This window comes from Fundulus heteroclitus, unplaced genomic scaffold (genome assembly GCF_011125445.2).
Source record: "Fundulus heteroclitus isolate FHET01 unplaced genomic scaffold, MU-UCD_Fhet_4.1 scaffold_28, whole genome shotgun sequence".
NCBI lineage: Eukaryota > Metazoa > Chordata > Actinopteri > Cyprinodontiformes > Fundulidae > Fundulus > Fundulus heteroclitus.
In genome coordinates this window covers 2775544-2785384 of record NW_023396689.1, presented here as the reverse complement: position 1 = coordinate 2785384, position 9841 = coordinate 2775544, and the positions used below count along the sequence as shown (strand labels likewise).

Genomic DNA, 9841 nt, shown 5'->3' with positions numbered 1-9841 from the left:
CAACATTACAAAGAATAGATAGATTACAAAGTAGGGCTTTACGTATATGCACAGGAGCAGTGAAAACAACACCTATCAACGCTCTTTTAGTAGAGACTGGAGAAACTCCACTGGAATTCAGAAGAATGAATATAGGTTTAGTATATTGGATGAAAATTAAAAGTAGTATGGATGAAAATGTAACTTCAACAATTTTACAAACTTTTTGGGAATAAAAGGACATGCCAAGAATGGAGTCTTAAAGGATAATTGGGAAATAAAGGAAATATAAAGGATATTTATTTAAGGAAAGCATTATTTATTTATTATTTATTATCTTCAGAATACAAAATTAACAAATAGAATTTAATAGATGTAAAACAGTGTTGCTACACACTCATTAACAGTAGGTGGCATGATAGAAGAGAAGAAGAAGACGAAGAAGAAGAAGAAGAAGAAGAAAAAAAAACGTGCTAAGCGCTCCGCTACTGTGTGTTCGTGTCCTCTTCTGAGCCTGAAGATGAAATAAAACCACAACTGCTGGTAAGTGATCAATGGCTGGACGACGTCTCGCGTTCAACTCGCATTCAACTTGCAAGAACAAGCTTTATTAAAGTGTATTTTTTGTGATTCACAGTAAGCAGTATGCCGTCTTCACAACTCGGAGACAAATTGCAGGCGCTATGAACCGGAGCAAGGGTAAGATTTAAAGAAAATGCTTTCATTCTGCGGTAAAAGGAAATAGATACGGATAGATACCGATCATAACTGTACATTATGTTTTCACAGACTAATCTCGCCTCATAATGAGGCGGTGACCTCCTATTTGCTCTGAGCAATATATGCAAGTCCAGATTTACACAATGTTGATAAAGACGACATTGTGTGTAAGTGACTTGTTTTACTGTTTTCTCCTTCCTTGTTACTGTGACTTGCGTTTGATTTTTATTCATACCACTCTCATTTAATTGTTTTCCAGCCGCTTGTAAGACGTATTATGAGACGGTACGCAGGAGCTGAAGCTGCCAAGAGTTCAGCTCGAAGTCGAGCTAGAAGAAAGAGGGTAAGACTTTATTTGGTGACTATTTTTCAGGTGCATTGATAGATGTGTTGTGTCCATACGCAGTGCATCCCATCGCATAGTACTGATTCATTGTTTTTGTTTTTTTTGTTTTGTTTTTTTTACAGCTGCTGGAATCGAGGCAGAGTGTGCAGGCGGATGAGGAAGTGGAACTCTGGAAATCCGCCACCATCGACCTCATGTCTGGCGAAGAAGATGGCGTCGTTGGCGGAGTCTCCGGATGGATTGTACGGCCGCCGTCATTTCGTAGGGTTGTGCGCAATTCTGTTCCCCCGTGAAAATCTGTTTCCCCCGTGTTGGGAACATGCTTTGCAGCCATTTTCCCGGCGCTTCTAATTGATTTCTTGGTAAAACAACTCATATAATCATGTCAAGGTTGTAACAGTCAGTTTAATCGGCAGCTGTTTACAAAATTGTAAAATAAAAATAAATAAACGAGGTCTTCTTACGCTGTGTTTTATTTTACAATTTTGTAAACAGTTGCTGACACATACATACTTAGTTTCAGTTTTTCTATAATATTCTTGACCTTTCAGTTATACACAGAGACCTTTTCTAGCTGTAAAGCTTCCCTGAACAGTATCAGCTGGATAAAGTGAGAAAACTGCAGGATAAAGAATCAAAAACAGTCCTTGGAGATTTTTTTTTAAAACCAATAAAACATATTCAGTGCAGGCTCAGCTGGTGCATGTAATGATCTATATGGTAAGGAATTATATAATCTGTCGCTAATGAGTACTCAGTCATATTTAATTTAATCATTGGCAAACCTTGTGAAGAAAGGCCTCACCATACACTACTAAAACAAGAAAACACAACATATATATGTTGGCATTGCTCTGGCAACTTGAGTGAAAAACAAAACAAAAAAAACCCAGTTTGGCCTGTGAAGGCCTGGCTGGTCATGTTGAAACAGCTTTTTGGCTCCAACCATGTCACTTCAGCTGACGTACATACAAACCACCCACACACAGACGGTTTGGGTCTAATGCAAATGTGTTAACACTCTGTAGGACATGCTCTCAAAACCCATTGGTTTTGTCCTGCTTCATGGGAGCTTAGCTCGACATATAACATAGCTAGAAGCTGGTGGTACATCTGTTGCACTTAGTTACATCACATTCTGTGTTTATGTCAGAAAGGCAAGACTGAGTGCTTTTACTCTTTAAACTAGTGTGTCTAGCTTTCTGTTAAAATGTTGTACAGTATTTGGGACATTTAGTCTAATCCACTGTGTTGAACTGTACACACATTCTGAAAATAACTATTTACTTTAATAAAATTGTGTTTACACACAATAATATTCTAATCCACCCCAGAAAGAAGTTGCCAAACTATAAGGACCATAATGTAAATAGATAACCATAATTGATGTGTTAATGTGATGATGATCCTCCAGGCTATGTCTAATGTCAGAAATATGGTGATCAGCTAAATTTGATGCTGGTAATAACATACTGTGGGTGGCAGATAGGCTGGCTTGTATTGCATTCAGACAGCTAGCATGAGCAATGTGAGAAAAGACTATTCAGATGTTCTCTGCATATAGAAATTCATGTTAATGATACATTATGCCTCATTATGCTAGAAAATGAAATGCCACACCATTATGGATCCACAATTCTGACTACCTATTTTAAAGATCACAGAGCCCATTCATCACAGAGAATTCATTTTTTTATGTGATTCATTTTTACCTTTGTGTTGCCATAAAGGAAGGATTTGTTTGTTGCAGTGCCTTCATCTAGATTAGAAGATGAATGAGTTTTGACTTCCTTTTCTCTGTTTCACCCAAGACATTTCCTGTTCTTTAGATATTCTTTTTCAAACTTTAATTTTTTCTTTCTAGAGGAAGAATAGCTTTTTTGGACAACTGTTACTTCTTGTTCTGGATACTTTTTAGGTGGACTGCTTTTTGGCAATATTTTTCATATTTTGCTATTTTCTTATGAGGCATAACCATAGCAACAGGGTGGTTTAAAACATGGACCACCTGTTTGACATTTGAAAAGTTTAAATAATACTACAACTGAAGCCAGTCAGGACTCACGATAACATAATGATGATGATTTTCAGTTTCAGGATACCTGCTGTAGCTAGTAAACTTAAATTGATTAATTCAGTTACAATAAAGTTAAATTTAACATGTTAATGTACACATTTTAATATTCTGTAGTATCTACACAACGTGGTATGCTCAGAAAGATCCAACAGATTCAAGATCTTTTTTTTTCAGTGGCATGGTGCACAGAGAATAGGTGGAAGCAGGATAAATTAGGCTGATGTTGGCAGTAAAAAGCTGAACGCTGAATTAAGATGGGCTGATTGTAAGCTAGAGCTAATCACTTATATTCCCCCTGCAAGACGAGATTTACTCTAAGCATCACCAGGGTCTTCATGAGGGAGCGAGTACAGAATAACTTTAACCTGAGCCATAATTAAACCCTTGGCGATGATAGAAAACAGGAGGAACCCTCTTTGAGAGCTTCTAGCTGGATTTGCATCAAGATGCAACCAAGATCCTTGGTTCAGGGAAAATCAAAGTAACTATCCCTAAAGCAGCTACAGATATTAAAACGTCCTTTAGATCACTACATTGCTTCTCATTGCGACTTTTCTGGTGTCACTGGCGACTTTTGGAGACTCTGACGTAAAAGCACGTATCGTTCAGATACTTGCAGGCAGAGTTCCCTTCTGCCTGCAAGTAACCCAAGTTCTTCAGTTTGGCAGTTTTACTGCTTGGTTCTGCTCCTTGTGCTCCTAGCTGTCGTAGCTAACCCTCCTAGCGTCAATGTTTACTCCAGTGTTGACTTCAATGCTTTCAAACAGAAATTAACAGCGCTGCTCCCAGCTCACTCTCCTTTGCTTCGTTGTTACTTCTTGTAATTGTTTGGTAATCAGACCAAATATCCATCCTTCACTACCGACACAGACGGTGACCACAGCCGAGCCGCGTCGTCTCTGAAGGCTATGAATGTATGACCCAGCGACCCGCCCCTCTCCAGCTGTAATTGGCTAGCATGTTGCCTTCAGTCGTTGATTTGATTGGTTGAATTGTATGATTGACAGATCAAAGATAGTACTATCAGAAAGATAGCCACTCCAAAGTAAAAATAAACAACAAAAAAACAGCTTCCAGTTCGGGGCGGGCACGACCGGCTCAGCGGGCGGGCAGGCCCCCTCCCAATGCCCGCCCATGTTGCCGGGTCTGGCTGGACCGGATTTTTCTAACGTCCAAGAGGTTGGCTCGCTGCTTGGGGTCCGGTCCACCAGACTAGCACAGCGCTTTCTGGAGCGGATGAAAGAGCAAATGACAGCCGGGGAGAGGCGGCTCCTGCAGCTACACGTCACAAAAAAGTGCCTGCCTGACCCGAATGACCCATTCCCGGACGTGTTCCTGGATCCGGATTTTGATAAAGACAGTGGTCCCCTGCTGCAAAGCGTGGTCCTGGGGACGGACTTATGTAAAACGGACCCAAAAGTACTGTACAAATGTTGTACAAAAATCCTGAATAAGAGAACTCTCCACAGCAGAGCAAGCAGTGTATGGAGTGACAAACTTGGAGGACAAAAACCTCAGTGGAGGACCCTATACAAGCCTCCAATAAAAAAAAATGACCTTCAGTGGAAGGTACTTCACGGCACTATCGCATCAAACTTGTTTTTATCAGTCATCAGTCCTGAGGTTTTAAATTAGTATCCTGTTTGCAAATTGTCTGAGAGTGTGTTTCATGTTTTTATAGAATGTGTATGACTGTTTTTTAAAAAAAATTTACGAGCATTTTTAGCCTTTTTGCCGTGGTTTTTACCAATTCCGTTTTTATCAACGGTGTGCATTACAGTTGAGCCACTACTTTCAAATCCCGGATTTTAAATTATTTAATTGCCGAAGCAAAGGTGGCTATTTATTTAACTCGAAGGGACAAAATGCAGGCTGGACCTCAACTCGATGCGGTGGCTCTGTGGAAGTGTAATATCAAGGCCAGGTTGAGCTTGGAGTTTTGCTTCCACACAGCCATCGGGAAGGGTTTTTTACAACTGTGTGGTTTTAAGAGTGTTTTATGCACCATCTCTGAACAGGAAGAACTAAAATATAACAAGCTGCTGATGTAAAGTTTTATTGTTGACCTGATTTTGTAACAGATTGTTAAATTAGTGTACAATAAATGTTTTGTTAAAAATCAACAAAAAAATCTTCTTCTTCTTGTGTTTTATGGCTGATTCTTTTGCCTGATTTAAAATTCAATTCTGGAACTACAAACCAAACACCATTCCTATTATTTGAATCTTTTGAAGGATCTGTATACATTTTTACATATCCATAATATTCTTTATCTAAATATTGCTGAACCATACCTCAATCTGAAATATCCTTTTCCTTATAAACAGCAAAGTTTGATCTGTATCAATATCAGGCAACAGAGATGAATTAATGATCTAATAACTGTTTTACTGATATTTATTTGAGATGATTCAAGATCTTTTATAGTACTATCTGCTGTCCATCCAAAATAATTTAATTTCTTCTTCCCTTTTTCCCAACTTGGTTTTAAAATTTCCTGACATGGATGAGTTCCACAATAATTCTTTATCTGAAACCAGTAAGTGGAAAGTAATTGTAATCTCCTCAATTGTAGTGGTATTTCTCCCATTTCTACCTGTAATGCTGATGTTGGTGTTGTGCTTATGGCACCTGTGCATAATCTCAATGCTTGATACTGAACAATATCTAATTTTTGAGTAATGACACTGATGCTGAACCAAAAGCAATACAACCATAATCAAAAACAGACCTAATCAAACCTGTATAAATTGATTTCAATGCTTTCCGATCAGCTCCCCACTCTTTCCCAACCAAACACCTCATAATATTTATAACTCTTTTGCCGTTATCAATTATTTTCTGAATATGAACTTTCCAAGTAAGCCTTTCATCCAACCATATACCCAAAAATGTGTATTGTTTTAACCTTTCCAAGTCGTCTATAAATTTGTAATTTTATATCGTCAAATGTTTTCCTTTTAAAAAAAACTAATAATTTGTTTTATCTACAGAAATCTTGAATCTCCATCTAAAGGACCAATCTTCTATTTTATTATTTGCTTCTTGAATCTCTTTAATTATGAAACATCATCAGAGAATAAAGAAATACCCATTTAATTTTCTAGATTTTCAAATATATCATTAATCATAATAGAAAAAAATAATGGACTAACTATGCTTCCCTGGGGAATACCATTTTCAACATAAATATTTTATGAAAATTGTTTTCCTAATCTTACTTGTATAGATTGATTATACAGAAAATCCTTTATCCAGTTGAACCACTGATTTCCATCTTCTTTGATTTGATCAAAAAACCTTCCTTCCACATCATATCATAAGTTTTTTTTTTTTTTTTTGGGGGGGGGGGGGGTTCGCAGCTCTAGTGGCTCGCATTTTATGAAAGTAGGCTGACAGGATGGGGTTGGGAGAGGGGGAGAGACTTGCGGCGAAGGACCGTAGGTCAGATTCGAAACCGGGTCGGCCGTGTCGAGGACTAAGGCCTCCGTACATGGGTCGCGCTACCCGCTGCGTCACGAGTGCACCCATGTAAGCTTTTTCGATGTCAAAGTGCACAGCTGCCACATTCTCTTTATTAACTTGTGGCTTTCTAATTTCATGTTCCAAGTACAGAAAAGGATCCATGGTATTTCTATTTTTCCTGAATCTGCTTTGAAATTTGGATAAATACTTTTCTACAAAATAAGTAATTGTTTAATTTATCGTTCTTTCCATGCTTGAATGCTATTGGTCTATAACTCTGGATTTGATCTGTCTTTACCAGGTTTTAAAATTGGAACAATTATTCTAAATCTACCTGAGCCTGTATGACAAAGAAATTACCCCCCTTAAAACATAACTCTGGTTTATCTCACCTGAGTTCCTCTTTTCTAGCCACACCAAGGACTACTTACTGCCACACCTGTTCTCAGTCAATCACTTCAATAGGACCTGCCTGACAAGGAGAAGAGAACTGAAACATCCTCAAAAGCTAGACATCATGCCGAGATCCAAAGAAATTTAGGAATAAATTAGAAAGACAGTAATTGAGTTTACATTCTGCCAGATAGTGTGCAACCATCTAGGTAAGTAAAGCATATTTATTTGTATAGCACATTTCAGTACAAGGACAAAGCAAAGTGCTTTACATGATTAAAAAATCCATCCATCCATTCATTGTCTTACTCGCTTTATCCCTCATTGGGTCGCGCGGGGTGCTGGTACCTATCTGCAGCATTTCAATGGGCGAGAGGCGGAGTTGATTAAAACATTGGTAAAACAAGTAAAAAAAAAACAACAAAATAAAACAAAAAACTGTTGGAATAAAATGTTAGATAAACATAACATACTGTGGGTGGCAGATAAACAAAAACCATAAGAAAATAAAAACTAAAAGCAAATATTAATCTAATGTTGGTTGTCCTTACTAGCTCATTGAAGGATTGATGTGAATCTTTTCTATTCAATCAATGAACATTATGAGTGAGCCTATGTAGCAAAATTAAATGACATTTAGCTCATATAAAATGGTATTTCTAGTGTGTTGGTTTATGCTAATTTAGCTGTTTAATTTAAAATTCATCAAAGTGTTGTATGCAAAAATAAATCACAAAAAATAATGCTGCTAATAGGTCTTGAGTTTTTGTGTCCCACTTAACTTATCATGCCAGAGATGCCACTGGTAATATGTAATATTAAGTAAACTCAACAAAGGATGGGATTTTACACCAGGTAAAAACATACATACATTTAATTTCCAGAATACAGTTCTTAATAACTGAAATATTAAGTACTAAGTACTGATAACCTGACAAAACATGAGAGTCAAGGAAATCTCCAGGATGAGGCTTTTTGTTATATTTTTACCTCACAAAGTTAACATCCTTTTCTCTATAGAAAGTACAGTAAATAGTAAACACTGCACTCATGGCTCACCTGCTCAGTGGAGAACAGCGGACAATGTTGTAAAATGTTTTATTTAATATGTTTGGTAGGACAAATGACTATAGTTTCCTCATAAGTGGAATGAAGGCCTGGAAAGATGCAGTAAAAAAGGACAAGTACATGACAAAAGAAATGTGTTAAGAGAATACATTTTAATGAAATGTTTGGAAAGCTTTCAGCATAATAAAAGAAAAAAAAATGTGTGTAGGAGCCATTTACCTTGTATTCATCTCCACTAGGGAGTGTATTTTCTTTAGTGTACTGATTATGTCGGAAGGGGGTGGGGTTATTTAAGGTGTGATCCTGTTCAGGTGTTTCTAATGGGAAAGGGCAAATTGTTCTATTTCATCCCTAATGACCGCCAGAGGCGATGCTTCAAGCACTGAATGATCACTCTTGCGCTTGCGCAGGTCAAGAATTAGTATGAACAAAGCCACCTGTGACCTACCGGTGATCAGCGGAAGCCTATATAGGCATGTGACACCGGTAGTTCAGTCCCTTCTCATCTTCTCGCACGCTGGATTGTTGTGAGCGTTTTTCTCTACAGACATGTGTGTTTTGCTGTATTACCGCTTTCTCCGTCAGCTTGTTGCCAGTAGCCCAGTGATCGTTTGTGGTCGGAGCTGCGGGCGTGCTCGCCCTCCAGGGGCTGCACAAGTGACGATTGTTGTGCCTACGGATCTCATCTGGTGTTCGGTGAGTCTGTTTTCTTTTCGTTTTCTGAACCCCGTGGGTAGCGTCTTGCCCCGCTGGTGTTGTTTAATTTAGCAGCTAGTGGCTGTTACAGCTGATGACTGCTCATTTTACTTACTGATCGGTAGAGTTTCCTGCCCGCTCTGAGTTGTTTGGTTACACATAATTGAAACAAGCTGATTGCTGTTTATGTTTACCTCGCCGGTGGCGTTTTCTGCCCGCTCTGAGTTGTTTGGTTACACATAATTGAAACAAGCTGATTGCTGTTTATGTTTACCTGGCCGGTGGCATTTTCTGCCCATGCTGAGTTCTTTGGTTTGATGTAATTGAAACATGGGGGTTTCTATTTACATTTACCTCGCCAGTGGCGTTTTCTGCCCGTGCTGAGTCCTTTGTTGAACCTAATTGAAACAAGCTGGTGGCTGTTTACATTTACCTCACTGGTGGCAAGTGGGTGACGTTGCTCCTGAGTACAGGCTCCTTCACTGAGAGATGGAACGTCTCTGTTGTTCCACCTGCTTGGCCCCTTTGCCGCCTGAAGACGGTCATGACCTGTGCCCCCTTGTCTGTGCCTCAAGGAGGCGCTCACCGAGGCAGCATGCTCCAAATACAGCGTTCTCCTCCATGCGGCGCGGCTGTCCCGGCTGTCCTTAGTTGAACAGCCTGTTCCTTGGATGGGCTCTCATCAACAGGAACAGTTGCCCCCTGGCCAGGGGGTATGCTCTAAAAGCCCTGCCACAGGTGTTCCGCTAACAGCTGGAAAGAAGTCCCGCCATTCGAGAGGTGGGCTGTCTTCTAAGGTAGATCAATTGTCCTCGGAGTTAGCCTAGATGAAGGCTCTGCTCCAGTCTTTGCGACCTCCCCCTGATCAGGGGTTGGTTTTGTCTTCAGCTACTGATGAGGCTTCAGTCCTCAATGAGGATGCCCTCTCGGTGGTGGCTTCTAACACCCTTTTCCGAGGGGAATCCCAGGTACACAGCTCACATGTGTCGGATGTTGAATCCAACATCTCTCTGGGGGGCATGGGGGAGTCAGTGGCAACTGCTATTAGAGCTGCCCTGGCACAGTTACGGGTGGATTCTCCACAGGTCCAGCCTCCC

General features: G+C 39.6%; 1 long non-coding RNA gene across 1 annotated transcript; it reads left to right on the top strand.

The window, feature by feature from the left end:
- Positions 1-639: 639 nt before the first annotated feature.
- On the top strand, positions 640-1042 carry LOC118559368. The gene is made up of 3 exons (XR_004928802.1): positions 640-678; positions 769-866; positions 959-1042. It is a non-coding gene; the product is annotated as an uncharacterized LOC118559368 (long non-coding RNA).
- The last annotated feature ends 8799 nt before the right edge of the window (positions 1043-9841 follow it).